Source organism: Spermophilus citellus, assembly GCF_964194105.1.
Source record: "Spermophilus citellus genome assembly, chromosome: 5".
NCBI lineage: Eukaryota > Metazoa > Chordata > Mammalia > Rodentia > Sciuridae > Spermophilus > Spermophilus citellus.
The window spans coordinates 42,400,956-42,421,251 of NC_138186.1; the positions used below are offsets into that span (position 1 = coordinate 42,400,956).

The 20,296-nt window shown below is 34.3% G+C and overlaps 1 pseudogene across 1 annotated transcript; it reads right to left on the reverse strand.

Moving 5' to 3' along the window:
* Positions 1–1,606: 1,606 nt before the first annotated feature.
* Positions 1,607–2,567, reverse strand: LOC308649340 (olfactory receptor 2Y1B-like; annotated as a pseudogene). Its single transcript has one exon. The product of its transcript is annotated as an olfactory receptor 2Y1B-like (transcript).
* Positions 2,568–20,296: the final 17,729 nt, after the last annotated feature.

Below are 20,296 nucleotides of genomic sequence, written 5' to 3' on the forward strand. Positions count from 1 at the left end.
GTGTATTTTAAAAGTATAATATGATTACCAAATCAATTACCTATCTATTTCATTAAATAACAAACACCACATTTGTAGAAATTCTGTGAAAAGACAGATATTAAAATTTTTCCTTGGAAATAATTGGGACTAGGATTTTTGTACTATTAGAAAACTGATTTTTCAATCCCTTTATATATCCCCCAAATTATAGATACACACATATGTATGCACACATACTGTTAGAAAAAACAATAGCATTTTTATTTTCATAATATTAAAATTTGTGAGGGTTGGATTGAGAAAGAAGAACTGATTATGTACATATTACTTGAAAAATGATATAAATTTTCATCATGTCGTCAAACTGCTCATTTTCTATATTTTGTGAGAGGAATGAGCTACATATCCACTGCCCAGAAACATCTGGAAAGGGTGTGTATATCACATTCATAAAATGATCTATTGCATTACAATCTTTGAGAGTGGATGCTCTTTCCCACTTCTTCTATTGTAACCTCACTTAGATGAACATTCAGTCTGTTTTTTTTTCCCTCTATTTCCTATGTGTACACAACAACCTATAAAAAAAAGATAACAGAGTAAGTTATACAAACATAATGACATACATTGCTAATAGGAATGTTCTTTTAGATATTTGGACCATTTTCAGAGTGCATACAAGAGACTCTTAATTGTGTCAAGTCCAAACACCTTTATCAAAATACAGACCAATCATCCACCAACAAATACATAATAGAGTCCTTAAAATGAGATATCAAGGATATCTGTCCCATGTACAGGGAAAAACTCAGAAGCTATTAGATTTTTTGCCATTAAGTTTGGAGAAAAAAATTAATTATTCCATATCAATTTGGCCTGCTAAGAATAGCTATGATAATGCTGATGAAAAATGTTTGAACACCAAGAATCAAATACACACTGATTTGGCAGCAAGATGTCTCTCAGATCAATAGGCCATTGCTGAAATATGTACGTGTTCTCCATGTTTTAACCATGAAGAAAAACTTCTGTAAACTGAGATATAGTGTTAAAGAAATATGCTACAAAAGCTACCAGATACATGAAAAATGAGTTGGAAGCATTGTACAGAGTTATTATGTGTATGCCCTTCTTTCTCCAGAACAATGTAGATGACCATAGCATCCACTTGACTCATGGAGAATGTCATCCTAAAGTTGATTAAAATAAAATTAGATATAAAAATATTGTGCTTCCAATAATCTAAAAATATACAAAGAGGAAATGAAGTTTCAGCTTGATTATTGGTACATTACATTGTGGCTTAATTTAGTCATTTCAAGCAGTCATCTTCCTGAATTTTAAAAGTCTCAGGATTACTACCTTTTCCAGTAGTCTTAATGTGTTGTGGGTTAAGAAGTTATATGCTTATTAATTGAAAAATTCACCAGAAAATACAACATACTAACCAGAATGTGGCATCTAACATATGTGAATATTCATTATTTTTATAGCTCTAATATCTGGGAGAGAATATTCATTCAGCCATCATCAACCACTATTTGGAGGGGTGGTATGAATGATGGCAATTAACAGTAGGTATTGTGGAAGTGTGGAGTGTGAATTGTGAGAAGACTGCATTCTCCTAAGCCATGTTCCACCCTTGCTCTTGTTCTCTCCCTAGTAGCTTGTTTATTGCTCTCTTAACATCCTTATTTCTCAAGTGTAGATAAGGGGATTGAGCATTGGAGTTATGAGTCCATAGAAGCGTGCAAGAAGCTTGCCCTTCAATTTGGCTGAGTTACTCTTGGGTGCCATATATGCATAACCACTAATGGCAGAGCCATAGAACATAATGACCACCAGAAGATGAGACCCACATGTGTTGAAGGCCTTCTTTCAACATTCAGAAGACTGAATCCTTACTACTGCTCTGAAAATGTTGATGTAAGAGAAAAGAATTAATCCAACAGGAATAACCTTTATGATGATCACAGCTGCATACATCTCCACCTCATTGATCCATGTATCCACACATGATAATTGAAGCATGGCAGGTACCTCACAGAAGAAACTATCTACTCGATATTGGCCACAGCGAGGTAATAAGAAAGTCAACACTGTTTGCACCAAGGAGTTGCTGAAACCTGTTATCCAAGCCACTGTTGCTAGTTGTTGGCATAGCCGAGATGCATGATAACTGTGTAGTGGAGAGGTTGGCAGATAGCTACATATCGATCAAATGCCATTACTGAGAGAAGTACACATTCACTAGATCCCAGACCTAGGAAGATGAAAAGTTGAGCTATACATCCCACATAGCTGATGCTTCTTTTGTGACTGTGTATATTTATCAGCATCTTGGGGACTGTGGAAGTTGTATAGCAGAGGTCCAAAAAGGAGAGATTAGCCAGAAAGAAATACATGGAGGTGTGGAGTCTGGTGTCAAAGCGGGACAAGAAAATGATAGCTGAATTTCCAAGAAGGGTCAATATATAGAAGGTAGAGATGATCATAAAAAGAAACATTTCTAGTTTGGGCCATTCAGAGAAACCTACTAGAACAAAGCCACTGAGATGATGGAAAGTGTTGTTGAATCTTCTCATTGCTGTGACACTACTTGCTGGAAACATCAAGGATAGAATTTTGAGATACTGTTTATTATGTGCTTAGAACTTAAAGTTGGCTTGTGAATCTGCATGAAATAGAAAAACTGGAAAGGGGATGTTGAGACAAATAAAATCATTAATGTATTTCCTTTCATTATCTCAGTAAGAAAAATAGCATCAACAGTTCAGTATACCTATATCTTAGCAATTGCATTTAATCCATGATTTTTCACATGAAGACAGGTTTTATAAGAATACACATAGTTTAGATGTATTACAAGATATTTGTTATAAAAGATATTGGAAAGATTGAAGAAAGTGGAAACCTCATAGGAGCTTCATTAAGTCTATTCAATATGTTTTCTAATGTTTTTCCTTTTAATTCAATTTATTTTCTTCTGACTTTTGAATGGTTTTGTATTATGGAAGATGAAAATTACTGTCCATCCAAGGCACTGTCAATGAAAGCAAATTATCCTTCCTTCTTACTGTATTTATCCTTTCTGCTTACTGTAATTAAATTTATATGGATAAAATTTCAAGGATGCGAGGCAATACACTAATGAAATTAATATATGATGATATTTACCCAAGAGATAATTAAATTAGTAGGAGTAAACATGCCTAAGACTAATAGCATAAAATGTTCTACTTACTTTGCTTAGATAAAAAGCACATCTATATTTAAAAGAAATAATATATTTATATCAAATAACAAAACTACAGAAGCAATGGGGATTCCCATAGGTTGTGTCAGTATTACTTGCCTAGCCATACTTCCAAGTAGAAAAATTCTAAAACTAGGCTCTCTTATAATTAAGCTTCTTTGCCATATAAGTTTCTGTTTTCTGGGAAGTATGCTTACATAATAGATTTTCCATAGGAAAGTGGAAAAGCTCTGAATAATGTATTTAAAAATTCTCTGTTGTTTGTCTTGCATCTGACAATTACCAAATATATTATCATGTGCACACACACATCTGTACATGTACTATCTGTATGTTTCATTTTGCTTACATGTAAAACAATTCAAATAAGAATGTTTTATTTAAACTTTCAACTATGTAAAATGCATGACATAAAAATAAATATTACTGTTCAACAGTATTAATCATTATTATTCATAAAATGATTCATAATGAAGGGCTTTTATAAGTACTATATATGTATCATTTCCTTTTAATACAATTGTCATTTGTTTTTGTTATAAAATGATATGTAATTCTTTTCATTCTTATGGCAGAATTTTGGACATTTCTATGGAAATCCAATCTATTTTATTATTATTTTATTTTTAATTGGCATAGAATTGTATGTTATGTATAAAAAGTTATATATATATATAAAATTCTGCACTATACTACATATAATAGAATGACTGAATTTAATAACATTTGTATGATCTCAAGTAATTGTCATTTTTGTGATGAGATCACCACATCAACTCTGTTGGCATTTTTCAAGATTTAAATATATCTTTATTAATTGTACTCACCATGTTATACAATAGATCTCTTGGATTTATTGCTCCTACCTAACTGAAATTTTGTATCTTTGAACATCATCTCTCCAATCCCTTTCCTCAACTGCTCCAGCTCTTGGTAATTTCTATTTTGTTCTGTAGTTCTATGAGATCAACTCTTTCAGATGGAACATATTAGAACATGTATTTGTCTTTAAGTGCCTTGCCCATTTCATTTAATCCACATAAATTCATTAGTCATATCCATTTTATAGACAAGAATGCTGAATTTCAGAAAGGTTAAATAACTTGCCTTGCAATGGTATAGGTAGTAAGTGGCATAACAAGCCTACTCTTGGTCTGCCTCAATTAAAATCCTGTGCTTTTAACTACTATTGTATGTAGCCACCAGGATGAATGGACAAACCTGCACTGTGTGAATATTTAAACAAGCATTTAGTAACATTTTATTTAAACCTTGGATATTATATGGTAAAGGGATGGATAAAATGGATCATCTTCATTTTATCTGCATGCCTGTATTTAAGGTAACTCTTTATTTAAAGGAGATTAAGCAAAGTAGAATGTTATCTTGGACAGAACAGTAAGCTGGCTTACTAACCATCACAATAAAATAATAAAGTCAAATGATAAGTAAAAATGTTAGGAATAATGAGACACTTTAACATAATTTAGAAATAATTACTATTCTGCGATTCAATTATTAAAAAACCTTAGTTCATAAAATGAACAGTTACCAAAGGCACAATATCAAAAAATTATTAAATAAATAAGATCTTTTATAACAAAGTTTAAAACATCAGCAAAAATTGTAAGTGTAAAGAAATTCCAATTTTAATATTATAATTTATCTTGAAATTTCTCTTAAATAAGTTATTTTCATATATAATAAGATGCATATAATTACTCACCTTCTAGGATATGGCACAATTTGTATATTAATGAAAGTGAGAATAATTAATATTATTTCAGAATAAAGAATACTGAATATATTTTGTTTTATCTATTGATTTTTGTGTCACTAAAATTAATTTTAAATACGTATTACTTTTTCATGATCCTCATAATATCTTATTACATAAAATAGGCATAGTATAAAATATAAAGTATTTTTCTATTATCATTGAAATATGTATATACAAAGCATAAGAAAATACACAACAAAATATTAATTAGAATTATCTTAGGTTTGAGATTATTAATGATTTTCATTATACAAATGTGTTCTGCTTTTATAAATCTTATTCAGTGACTATTATTTTTATAATGAGTGAATACACAATAGATGTTATTAAACAAGGAAGATGCAAAGTGCAATATCAGATAAACTTTATGGCAATGGAAACTTTATAACACAAACTCAATACAAGAACTCCAGTTTTTGTTTCCATACAGTATAACTGATATTGTGCTTTTTATCTTCCTTCTCAGATCCATGATTAAATCATTCAAGCAGGCAGTTCCTAAAAGGGGAGACAACAGATATTTCATTTATATCATATTTTATGATATAAATAATCAAAAGTTTTATGTCCTTGGGTAATTCATTCAAGTAACTATTGTTATGGAGACTGAACAAGCTGGTATAAAACAGCACAGAGATGGATAAAATTTTAAAAAGTTCTGAATACTAACTGTTAAATATTTGTAAGTGGTTATCTTTTCATAGTGGCTAAAATATTTTCTTCAGGTTAATCATATTAATAGTAAAAATACACAGAATTATTTGACATCCAGTCAAAAAATAATAAAAGTTTAATTCCTTTATGTTAATATTTTATCTTGCTAAAATGTATGCTCTTCCCTTGTAATGTGTTCATTTGCCATTTATGTTTTCATTCATAGGTGGTAGTTTGGACATTGTAGAACTTCCAGAGAAGATCTCATAAAGGGGATCAAACAATAAAAATATAATCAAAGTTCCTAAGACCAGAATTCACTGAACTCAAAATTTTCTCCATGGCCAGGTATAACTTTCACACCTTCAGAGGCCATTTTCAACTACTAATTTCAGTGAAGCAAGGGAAAAGGAAAGAAAGAAGAATTTTGATTTTAATGATGTTTCCTGAAAATGATAAACTTTAGGAATGACTTTTTTATTGTACAGGACTTGATTTCAAAGGCTAATCATAATATAGTAAGTCTAAGTTGGAGATATCTTTGAAAAATAATTTTATAACCTTCTTTAAACATCTCACATCAATCATTCAAAGTTTTTTTATGTTTTCCTTACTAGTTAAATATCTTTATTTTTAATCAAAAAAGGACATAATTGTGAGCAAGATACATAATCAAATTGTACTTGAAATCAAATACCTGTTCATCTTGTTTTACTGTACATGCTACTTAACTAAATAACAAACTCATTGCAGCACTCAAAAGGTGCATGTTAGCAAACTTTTTGTCAGCAAACTTGTGTTGCCAAAATGAATTTATAGTGCCTCATAGTCCACTGATGATTCCTTCCAGATTAAAAGTTAATATATAGCTGGGCAAGGTGGAACACATCTGTAATCCCAACAGCTTGGTAGGCTGAAGCAGGAGAATTGTGAGTTCAATGCCAGCCTCAGCAAAAGAGAGGTGCTAAGCAACTCAGTGAGACCCTGTCACTAAATAAAATACAAAATAGGGCTGGGGATGTGGCTCAGTGGTTGAGTGCCCCTGAGTTCAATCCTTGGTACCCAAAACAAACAGACAAACAAAAAAGAAGTTACTATATAAAAAACTATGCATGACTTCTTAGTAAATAGGGACCCATCCACTTGATTATTTAGGTCAGTTTCAAAACTCTAATGTGATTTCTTAATAAATCCACATTAGTTTGACAGGGAAAAGATTCGTTTGTGCTTTAGAACTACTCAGATAGTTTCCTCCATTTTTTAGCTACTCCCATAAGCAACAATTCTAGAAATAAAAAGAAAAAATAGCTTGCACAAAGTCAACACCTTATTCACTCATGCTATTCAGATTTAAATAAAGTAAATATCACAACAGACATGTCTGAAATGCAAAAGATGATTAGAAACAATTTTGAAAACTTATACTTCAATAAAATAGAAAATATAAAAGACATCAACAAATTTCTAGAGACATATGACCTTTCCAAACTGAATCAGGTCATACACGATTTAAAAAGATCAATTTCAAGTAATGAAATAGAAAAATGTCATCAAAAACCTACCAACCAAGAAAAGTCCATGACCAGATGGATTCCCAGCTAAGTTCCAATTTTGTATTCTTTTATTGTAAAGGAATTATATTTCTGATGAGATTATTTTTGATTAACTTATTTCATTTTTGCCTCTCTTATGCTATTGGCTGTAATCTAACTAATCATATGACAAATTGCTATCAAAATTACAGTTCTCTAAGCATACACTTAAGATCTAGAAAAAGCATAACAAATAATAGTAACTTCCCTTCTTTTAGAATTGCGGTCTTTAATTCTCTAAAAGAAGCATCTCTGAGGTTCTGTCATGTTCCTTACCTCTTAGTTTTGCTCCATTTTTCCATTTTAAGGTCATGATTCACTTTCTGCAGTTCTGATGGGTCTAACTTTCTTTGTATATAAATCCTACCAAAATATTGACTTGTCTCTTATACCATATTTGAAATTATGCATAGATACCAAGAATATCTTTTTTAAAAAAAATCTTTACAGAATAGAGTGGCTTTAGGATGGGGTGTGCTAGAAATTTTGACCTTGGGGAGCCAAACTTCCAGTTGCAATTAAGGAGAAATCATGGAAATAGTAACTGAGCCATAGTGGAAAATATGAAAAATCACATCATGAAATACTTGTAAAGCAAATAAATTTTATATAATACAAAAAAAATGTGGAATTATAAAAAATCATTAATATAAAAGCATTTGCCATTTCTTCCTATAGAATAAATGTCAATATTAACCTTTTTTTCAGGCCAATATCTGATTTACAGAAAATCACTTCTTGAAAACCCTATCCCTAACACACTTCTGTGTTCCCTTTATCACAGGTCACACATATTTTTCAAATACAATTACAGTTCTGCCTCTCAACTTTCTGGTTTTCAATTATAGTACAAACACTGCTTAATTACATATGGTCTTAATATAAATTTAAATAAGTCTAATATCTGGTAGTACATGTCCTCTAGATTGAATAATTCCTTTTAGTTTGTGCTCTTTGTATTTATTTATGAACTTTAAGAACATCCTAATAATTAAAAAAAAACTACTGGAATTTTTATTTGGATGGTTCTCCCAGTGGGAAATATCTTCGCCAGCTTCTAAATCTGAGCTAGTTCATATATTTGAATACTTTCTATTGAAAAAAAAAAGAATGAGTCACTTAATAACAAAATTATCCTACAGTACATTAAATCTCTTCAGTGGAAATTCTTACAATGTTCCTTTAAAAATCTAGGGCCACTTACTGGAAAAACTCTTCACTGAGGAAAGGGAAAAAATACATGCATTGATCATTATCAATATCAAAGATAGCTGAGTAGAGGAAAGCTGCACTTTCTAGTTTACCTGAAGCTTGGGAGTCAAGCTGTGGGAGTACTACTTTTCAGTGAGGTGGATAACAATAAATTCATGGAAATTCAATATTGAACAGTAAGAGGATTATAAAGACCCAGAAACTTGAGTGCTTTGAACTTAAGACAACAATGTATACTGGTGCCAATCCAGTATGGCAACATTGCCAGTTAACTACAGAAGTAAAATGTAACAAACAGGAACAGAAAAACACAATGGATAAATTTGATATTCCAAAACCCTAAAATAGTAAAGCAGTCTAAACTTAGCTGAATTATAGCCTGCACAGTGAGCTGGTATTGCTCCATATTTCCCAAATGAAAAAATGTAGAGCTGAGTTGGGAGTAATCTTTATTAGGCCACTCTGCAATCTGCATTTGGGGTAAAATTGGGAGTTTATAACCCACTTCAATCTAATGTATGAAATATGATATGTCAAGAGCTTTGTAATGTTGTGAACAACCAATTAAAAAAATAGGCCACACTGAAGTTTTCTGCTGTAGAACCAAAATTTCATAGCAAATGTTGCCATACTTTCCTGTCAAACTCTTATAGTGTGGTCTAGGATATACTTGGTAGAGTTCACTAGGAAACTGGAAAAATGCCCCCTACAACAAAGAAACCCACAGATATTGAAGCAAGTGATGTTCCAAAGAGACTATAAAATTGATTATTGAAATGATCAATACACTAGAAGAATATCTAAATAATAAGTCAATAAGGCAGCTGAAGGTGATCAAAGACCATTCCAATAAAGACATAAAGATTCTAAAAGAAACTAATCTAATTCCTGGAAATAAAAAGCCACAATAAATCAAATTAAAAATTCACTTTAAAGTATTATAAACAGATTAGATTTCATAGAAAACAGTACTTCAGGCCTCAAAAACAGGGTATATGAATTTGAAAATTTTGTATGCAGCAAAGATAAAAATAAAATATTAATATCAAATATGCAAGAACTCTGGGACAAGATTAAGAGACCAAACTTAAGAGTCATTGGGATTAAAAATGCCATGGAGGTACAGCTTACAGGCATTAAGAACATTTGTAGTGAAATAAAGCAGAATAATTTCCAAACTTTAGGAATGAGAATTACATCCACACACCAAAGGCATATAGAACACTGAATGACAAGATTAAAAAAGAAACTCTATAAAACACATCATAATTAAAATACATAACACAGAGAATAAAGATTAGTATCAAAAGCCACAAGACTAAAAAAAGGACAAGTTTAGATGTTAAACAACAAGTTTACTTAAGACTTCTCAGCTCAAACTCTAAAATACAAGAGGGTGTGGAATGATATAATTTAAATTCTGATAGAAAACAATGGACAACCAAGATTGCTATATACAGCAAAAATAAAAACTTCACAAGATAAAGAAAAAGTGAAAGAATTCATGAGTATTAAGCCAGCACTGCAGAAAATATTTTAAGAAATGCTACTCATTGGAGACCTCAAGAACAAACCCCAGACTCCTGAGTGAATGAAATGCAGTAAAATAGATCATAACCATTGTGAGTTCAAAGCAGCTTCAGCAAAAGTGAGGCGCTAAGCAACTCAGTGAGATCCCATCTAATTAAAATACTAAAGAGGGATGGGGATGTGGCTCAGTGGTTGAGTGCCCCTGAGTTCAATCCTGGTACAAAAAAAAAAGACAGACAAAGAAAATTGAGACTTAACTAAATACATAAAATAAATAAAATGACAGAAAATAAAAAGTAATTTTTCATAATAACCCTGAATGTAAATGACCTCACCTCTCTAATTAAAAGACACAGGCTGGCAATATGGATTAAAAAACAATTTCAAATATGTGTTGTTTGTAGAGACTTATCTTATAGGCAAAGACTGCCATAGACTGAAAGTAAAGTGGAAGGGTAAGCTTTATTCAAGAAAGCAGACTTCAAGCTAAGACAAAGAAGGTCACTTCATATTGATAAAAGGAACAACCCAACCAGAAGACATAATGATAATAAATATTTATGCCCTAAATTTTGATGTACCTAATTACATAAAGAGGTTGCTTCTTGACATTAAGTTTCAGATAGACCCCAATGCACTGATACTGGGTGATTTTTAACACAACTCTCTCATCAACAAGTCATTCATATATAAAACATAAAAAAATCAATAAATACACTTCTGACCTAAATAATACTATGTATTATATGGACCTAACAGACATCTATACAATATTTCATTCTACAACAGTTGAATTCATTTTACCTTCAGCAGTTCATAGAATCCTCTCTAAAATAGACCATATTTTAGGCCACAAAGCAAATCTTAGCAAACACAAAATATCAGACACTAATGGAATAAAATCAGAAAGCAACATCATGAAATAGAGAAACCACACAAACACATGGAGATTGAACAATACTCTTTTCAATGAGGATTGAACCAAAGAATAAATGAGAGGAGAAATAGAAAAAATCCCAGAATCAAACAAGAACATTGATAAAATCTATCAAAACCTAAGAGGAAAACTCATAGCTTTAAGTGTTTACATTAAAAAAGGAAAAATTCCAAATAAATAATCAAATGGTACATCTAAAGGCACTAGATAATGAGGAAGAAATTAATTCCAAAACCATTAGAAGACAGGGAATAATCCATATCAGAGCTGAAATCAATAAAATAGAGACTAAAAAAATACAAAAGGATCAGTGTAAAAAAGGATTTATTCAATAAAAAAAAGGATTTATTCTTTGAAAAGGTAAACATGATTGATAAGCCCTTAGTCAACTAGTTAGAGGAATGAGACAGAAATCCAAATGCACAGAATTAGGGATGGAAAAGAATATTCGTAAGGTTTAAACATATTGTTCTTCAAAATTTCCCATATTAATTCAGGAATGTTTGGAAGTAAAATGACTAGATTGTGAATGCTGTAATCTAATTAGTCCATCCTATTTACATTGGGCATTACCAGTAGGCAGGTGGGGAATGGGTGGAGAAGGAAGTGGGTAACTGAGGTTCTGCCCTGGCAGGATTCATCTTCTTTGTGGCTTCTTCTTCTCTTTCTCTCTTTCTTTCTGATTCCTGGGTGCCAGGAGGGGAGATGTTTCCATCTACCACGACCTTCCAGCACAATATGCTACCTCACCTTGGGGCTAGGGAAATGGACTTGACTGACAATGAACTAAATTTCTTGAACTATGACCCAAAATAAAATTTTTCTTCTCTTAAGTTGTTATTGCCTGGTAGTTTGGCCAGCAACTCAAAGTTAAATAACACAGATATACCACCACAAACATTTTTAGAACTCAAGGGAACACTAGGAACTATTTTGGAAACTATATTCCAATAAATTAGAAAATCTAGAAGACAATGTCAAATTCCTAGACATATGTAACCTAACCAAGTTGAACCAAGAGAATCTAGAGAACTTAAACATACCAATGGCAAGCATTAATTAAAGCAATAATAAAAAGCATTCCAACAAAGAAGAGCACAGAACCAGAAGATTCTCAACTGACTTCTTCCACATATTTAAAGAATGAATATCAATCTAATCTGCCTCAAGTAATTTTATGAAATAGAAAAGGAGCAAACACTCCCAAATTCATCCTATGACGCTCACATCACACTGATAACACAACCAGGTAAAAAAACATCAAGAAGGCTACAAACAAATATCCTTCACTAACACAGATGTAAAAATTGCTAATAAATATTAGCAATTGGCATTTATTTTTTAAATTTTGAGGTACTAGGGATTGAATCAAAGGGTTCTTTGCCAATGAGCTATGTTTCCAGCTCCAACTTGGTAAATTTCTGAGGCTGTTCTTGACCTTTTGGTCCTCTTGCCTCCACGTTATTGGGATTATAGATTTGTGCTGCCACTCACAGACATAAATCCACATTTTAAAACATATCAAGAAGATTGTTCACTATGATCAAGTTGGATCCATCCCAAAGATTCAGAATTAGTTTAACATGCAGAAATTAATAAGTGTAATCCATCACATAAGTAGAACTGAGGACAAAAATTACATAATCATCTCAATAGGTCAAAAAAATGGCCTTCAGCCAAACTCAGCACATTTTAATGTTAAAAACTCTAAATAAAGTAGAACTAGAAAGAACTTTCCTTCACATTACTTATAAGGCTGTATACAAGACACCAAAAGCCAACATTATGCTGAATAGAGAAAAAGTGAAAGCATTTTTCTCAAATCAGGAACAAGACAAGGATGTCCAGTCTTACCAATCCTATCAATATAATTCTGAAGACTGTAGCTGAAGCAATCAATCAAGATAAGGAAATTAAAGGATACAAATAGGAGACGAAGAAATCTAACAATCTGTATTTGGTGATGGCATGATACTATAATTAGAAGACCCCTCAAAATAATATCACCAGGAGAATTCTAGATCTGATAAATTTAGCAAAGTATCAGGGTGTGAAATCAACATACAAAAATAAATGATTTCTTATATTCCAATGTAAGAGTATATTAGAGTATAATTGAATCTGCTGAAAAAGCAGCCACGAAAACAATTCCCTTGACACCAATCTCAAAACAAAACAAAACAAAACAAAACAAAACAAACAAACAAAGAAACAATTAAACAACAACAAAAACCTAAAATCCTCAGGAATAAATCTATGTAATTACAATGAAAACTGTGAAACTTTGAGGAAAATAATAATAATAATAATAAGAAGAAGAAGAAGAAGAAGAAGAAGAAGAAGAAGAAGAAGAAGAAGAAGAAGAAGAAGAACCTTAGAAGACTGTAAGCCTTCCCATGTTCTTGGATAAACATAATTAATATTGTTTTTTTTTTATTGGCTGTTCACAACTTTACAAAGCTCTTGACATATCATACTTCATACATTAGATTGAAGTGGGTTATGAACCCCCAATTTTACCCCAAATGCAGATTGCAGAATCACGTCGGTTACACATCCATAATTTTACATACTGCCCTATTAGTAACTGTTGTATTCTGCTACCTTTCCTATCCCCTACTATCCCCCCTCCCCTCCCCTCCCTTCTTCTCTCTCTACCCCATATACTGTAATTCATTTCTCTCCTTGTTTATTTTCCCATTCCCCTCCCAACCTCTTATATGTAATTTTGTATAGCAATGAGGATCTCCCTTCATTTCCATGCAATTTTCCTCATCTCTCCCTTTCCCTCCCATCTCATGTCACTGATTAATGTTACTCTTTTCTTCCTACTCTTCCTCCCTGCTCTGTTCATATTTGCTCTCATTATATCAAAGAAGACATTTGGCATTTGTTTTTTAGGGATTGGCTAGCTTCACTGAGCATAATCTGCTCTAGTGCCGTCCATTTCCCTGCAAATTCTATGATTTTGTCATTTTTTATTGCTGCATAGTACTCCATTGTGTATAGATGCCACATTTTTTTTATCCATTCATCTACGGAGGGGCATCTGGGTTGGTTCCACAGTCTAGCAATTGTGAATTGTGCTGCTATGAACATCGATGTGGCAGTATCCCTGTAGCATGCTCTTTTAAGGTCTTCAGGGAATAGTCTGAGAAGGGCAATAACAGGGTCAAATGGTGGTTCCATTCCCATCTTTCCCAGGAATCTCCAAACTGCTTTCCAAATTGGCCGCACCCATTTGCAGTCCCACCAGCAATGTACAAGTGTACCCTTTTCTCCACATCCTCGCCAGCACTTGTTGTTGTTTGACTTCATAGTGGCTGCCAATCTTACTGGAGTGAAATGGTATCTTAGCGTGGTTTTGATTTGAATTTCTCTGACTGCTAGAGATGGTGAGCATTTTTTCATGTACTTGTTGATTGATTGTATATCCTCCTCTGAGAAGTGTCTGTTCAGGTCCTTGGCCCATTTGTTGATTGGGTTGTTTGTTATCTTATTGTCTATTTTTTTGAGTTATTTGTATACTCTGGATATTAGGGCTCTATCTGAAGTGTGAGGAGTAAAAATTTTTTCCCAGGATGTAGGCTCCCAATTTACCTCTCTTATTGTTTCTCTTGCTGAGAAAAAACTTTTAAGTTTAATTAAGTCCCATTTGTCAATTCTTGTTGTTAACTCTTGTGCTATGGGTGTCCTATTAAGGAATTTGGAGCCCGACCCCACAATCTGTAGATCGGAGCCAACTTTTTCTTCTATCAGACACAGTCTCTGGTTTGATATCAAGTTCCTTGATCCATTTTGAGTTAACTTTTGTGCATGGCGAGAGAAAGGGATTCAGTGTCATTTTGTTGCATATGGATTTCCAGTTTTCCCAACACCATTTGTTGAAGATGCTATCCTTCCTCCATTGCATTCTTTTAGCCCCTTTATCAAATATAAGATAGTTGTAACTTTGTGGATTAGTCTCTATGTCCTCTATTCTAAACCATTGGTCCACCCGCCTGTTTTGGTACCAGTACCATGATGTTTTTGTCACTATTGTTCTGTAATATAGTTTGAAATCTGGTATCGATATACCACCTGATTCACACTTCCTGTTTAGAATTGCTTTTGCTATTCTGGGTCTTTTATTTTTCCATATGAATTTCATGATTGCTTTGTCAATTTCTACAAGATATGCCGTTGGGATTTTGATTGGCATTGCATTAAACCTATAGAGAACTTTTGGTAATATCACCATTTTGATGATGTTAGTTCTGCCTATCCATGAACAGGGTATGTTTTTCCATCTTCTAAGATCTTCTTCTACTTCTCTCTTTAGGGTTCTGTAGTTTTCATTATATAAATCTTTCACCTCTTTTGTTAGGTTAATTCCCAAGTATTTTATTTTTTTTGAGGATATCGTGAATGGAGTGTTTTTCCTCATTTCCGTTTCAGAAGTTTTGTCGCTGATATACAGAAATGCCTTTGATTTATGCGTGTTGATTTTATATCCTGCCACTTTGCTGAATTCATTTATTAGTTCTAGTAGTTTCTTTGTAGACCCTTTTGGGTCTTCTAGGTATAGAATCATGTCATCTGCAAATAGTGATAATTTAAGTTCTTCTTTTCCAATTTTTATGCCTTTAATTTCTTTCGTCTGTCTAATTGCTCTGGCCAGTGTTTCGAGAACTATATTGAATAGGAGTGGAGATAGAGGGCATCCCTGTCTTGTTCCGGATTTTAGAGGGAATGCCTTCAACTTTTGTCCATTCAGAATGATGCTAGCCTGAGGCTTAGCATAGATAGCTTTTACAATGTCAAGGTAAGTTCCTGTTATCCCTAATTTTTCTAATGTTTTGAACATAAAGGGATGCTGTACTTTGTCAAATGCTTTCTCTGCATCTATCAAGATGATCATATGGTTCTTTTCTTTAAGTCTATTGATGTGGTGAATAACATTTATTGATTTCCGTATGTTGAACCATCCTTGCATCCCAGGGATGAATCCTACTTGGTCATGGTGCACAATTTTTTTGATGTGTTTTTGTATTCGATTCACCAGAATTTTATTGAGGATTTTTGCATCTAGGTTCATTAGAGATATTGGTCTGTAGTTTTCTTTCTTTGAGGTGTCTTTGTCTGGTTTCAGAATCAGGGTGATGTTGGCCTCATAGAATGAATTTGGCAGAGCTCCCTCTTTTTCTATTTCCTGAAATAACTTGAAAAGTATTGGTATTAATTCTTCTTTAAAGGTTTTGTAAAACTCCGCTGTATACCCATCCGGTCCTGGGCTTTTCTTGGTTGGTAGTCTTTTGATGGCTTCTTCAATTTCATCCATTGATATTGGTCTGTTCAAATTGTGTGTATCCTCCTGACTCAGTCTGGGTAAATCATATGACTTAAGAAATTTATCGATGTCTTCACTATCTTCTATTTTGTTGGAATATAGGTTTTCAAAATAATTTCTAATTGTCTTCTGTATTTCTGTAGCATCGGTTGTGATACTGCCTTTTTCATCCTGTATGTTAGTAATTTGAGTTCTCTCTTCTTCTCTTCATTAGCATGGCTAAAGGTCTGTTGATCTTATTTATTTTTTCGAAGAACCAACTTTTAGTTTTGTTAATTTTTTCAATAGTTTCTTTTGTTTCAATTTCATTGATTTCTGCTCTGATTTTAATTATTTCTAGCCTTCTGCTACATTTGCTGTTGTTTTGCTCTTCCTTTTCCAGGGCTTTGAGATGAAGTGTGAGCTCATTTATTTGTTGGTTTTTTCTTTTTTTGAGGAATGACCCCCAGGCGATGAATTTTCCTCTTAAAACTGCTTTCATTGTGTCCCATACATTCCGATATGTTGTGTCTGTATTTTCATTTATCTCTAAGAATTTTTTGATTTCCTCCTTTATGTCTTCTGTAACCCATTGATCATTCAGTAACATATTGTTCATTTTCCATGTGATGTAGGATTTTTCCTTCCTTCTTTTATCATTGATTTCCAGTTTCATTCCATTATGATCAGATAAAATGCATGGTATTATCTCCACCCCTTTATATTTACTGAGGTTTGCCCTATGGCATAATATATGGTCTATTTTTGAGAAGGATCCATGTGCTGCTGAGAAAAAAGCATATCCATTTGATGATGGTTGATATATTCTATATATGTCAGTTAAGTCTAGGGTATTGATTGTGATATTGAGTTCTATAGTTTCTTTATTCAAGTTTTGTTTGGAGGAACTGTCCAATGGTGAGAGAGGTGTGTTGAAGTCACCCATAATTATTGTGTTGTGGTCTATTTGATTCTTGAACTTGAGGAGAGTTTGTTTTATGAATGTCGCAGCACCATTGTTTGGTGCATAAATATTGATAATTGTTATGTCTTGTTGGTGAATGGTTCCTTTTAACAGTATATAATGACCTTCTTTATCCCTTTTGATTAACTTAGTCTTGAAGTCGATTTTATTGGATATGAGGATGGCCACTCCTGAATATTTAGGCTGTCCTGCATTGTTTGTACTCCTTTTCTTCCTTGCTTTTTCAAGCTGCTCATATTACTTCTTGTTCTGTTTGACTGCTGAGTTACTGTTTATTCCTATAAATTTATTTGATGCTTGGGAGGAAAGGTATTAGAAGGGAAGGGAAGAAGTCACTAAGGAGATTGAGAGTAGGCAGGTAGAATTCAAGGAAGGTGGGATAAGAGAAATGAAAAAAACAAAAGGAGAAAGAAATGGGAACTAAAAAAGAAAAAAAAATTTAAAAAAATAATAATAATAATTAAAAAAATTAAAATTAAAATTAGAAGAGAAAGAAGAAGAAAAAAAACTCGAAAAATGAAGATGAAAGAAAAACCCAAATCAAAAAAAAAAAAAAAACTAATAAATGCCGTCTTAGAGTTTGATTAACTTCTCTTCCACTAGGTGGCACTGTGCCCACCAGGCCAAGTCTCTCCTGTCAGTACGCGGGAACCAATCAGTGTGCAGCAGCTCCTCCCAGACTGGGCGAGTCTCCAATCCTGAGTGCCTAGGGCCTCCTCTTGCGTCCAATCACTTCTACTTTTCCTCTAGCCAGGCCCCTCTCACAACAATACTGGCTACAGGCCAGGTCTGCTGCTCCCGGGAGCCCTGTTTTCATGAACAACTGGGCTCACTCCTCCAGATTGCCATTCCCTCAGACCCTAAGTTTGTAGAGCTTGGGGCTGAGAATCCTCAGCGAATTTTACTTGCCCTCCGGTAGCCACTCCCCCGTAGCTGGTTCAAGAGGCCTCAGCAGTCAGCCCTGGCGGGAGCGGCAGTCCCGCGCCGCTGACTCCCTCGGGCTGGCTGTAGCACTCACTGAAGAGCTGGGAAGGGCCCTTAAGGTTTCCCCGATGCGTGGAGAGGGAAAGCCAGGGGTCCACACACCTGTAGCAGTAGGCTTCAATGAAGTTATCTCCACCGCCGCAGTCCTGTGACGCCAGCCCTCCGCCACAGTGGTGTCCCCCGCAAACGGCGACAGTTCGCCTCCCCCTGCCGGGCGACCAGCGCAACGGGCGGGTCCCCACTGTCTCTCCCAAGCCCCGCCTGGACCCTGCGGCCACTACCCACGAAGGCCCGGCAGGCATCCACCTCCGTAGGATGGGAAGGGCTGACCAGCCGCCTCAGCCGGATGGATTAATGCTGAGTCGCAGCTGTCTGTCTCAGCTTTTCAGACACGGCGGCGCGCGGCGCGGAGCACGGAGAGGCTTACTCACTTCCCGCCGCCATCTTCCTCTTCTCGCTATTTTGGGATGATGGCCCATAATTAATATTGTTAATGTAGCCATATTACCAAAAGTAATCTAAAGAATCAATGTGATGTCCATCAAATTATCAATTATCTTCTTTCTTCATAAAACTGGAAAAAAAAGTCCTAAAGTTTGTATGAAAAAATACAAAACCCAGAGTAGCCAAAGCAATAATCAGTAATAAAAGTGATACTGGAGGCATCAAAATACCTGATCTCAAATTATACTACAGAGTTATAGTAACAAAAAGAAAGCAAAGTACTGGTATGAAAATAGACAGGAACAGGAAGACCAATTGAATAAAATAGAAGACACAGACATAAATTCACATAGACAAAGTCATCTTATCATTGACAAAGTTGTCAAAAATACATTTTGGGGAAAAGATTTTTTTTTAACAAATGGTTCTAGGTAAACAGGATGGCCATATGCAGGAGAATGAAACTAGATTCCTATTTCTCACTCTGTACAAAAACCAACTCAGAGTAGATTAAAGAATTAGGAATTTGACCAGAAACAGTTAAATTGTTATGGGAAAACATAGGGTGGATGCTCCAACATATTTGCCCAATTACCATCTTTCTTAATAAGACTACTAAAACTCAAGAATTAAACAAGAATCAGAAAGTTGGTATCATCACATTAAAAATTTCTGCATATTGCTGGAACCCAGGCCCCAACCCAGGACTGCCCCTAACAACCCTGTAGTAGCCCAGGCCCAGGTTAGATCCAGGTCTACCCCACCACTGGCAGACCCATGCCAACCCTGTAGGAGCCCAGTCCTTGATCTAGGACCCCTATGGCTGACTTGCCAACCTATGCTGGATCTAATTCCAGGCCTAGTACCACTCCTGTTGATCTGCCAACCTATGCAGGATCCAGACCCAGACCTAGAATCTCCCCCGCCACCAGTGTGGGAGCGCAAGCCCAGGTTAGGTCCAAGACAACCTCTGTCAACAAGTAGACCCACACTGGAGACCAGGCCCAGGCCTCAGATCACCCAAAGCCAGTGTAAGGCCCACCCTTTCAGCCCCATCTCTGAAAGAAGTTACATCCATTTTGGAACACCCCCACTGCTATCTCGAGTTACCTCTGCTATTGCTGCCACCACCTATAGTTGCAGTAACGTCCATCCTGGGAAAACAACAGTTTCTGGAAGGCCAACAGAAAGATGAGGTACAGATAATCTGAATGTATACTAGAAGATTATAGGGAAGAAACTGTAATACCTCAGATCTGCACTGCAAAAAAAGAAGACACATAGACAACATAAAAAAAATTAAAAAAGGGAAGAAAGTACCCCAAACAAACCAGGATACTACAATAACAAAACCCATGAACAGAACAGTTGATTAAATGTCAGAGAAGGAGTTCAGAATATACATAATTAAAATAATCTGTGGATTATAGAATGATCTAAATGAGCAAATATAGGTCAAAATTGATCACTCCAACAAAGAAATAAGACAGCAAACAACAGGCAACCATTGATCTCACCAATAAAGAGATAAGGGAACAAATATAGGTAGCAAAAGTTTACTTCAAAAAAGAGACAGAGATTCTGAAAAAAAAAAATCAGAAATCCTTGAAATGAAGGAAACAAAACACCAAA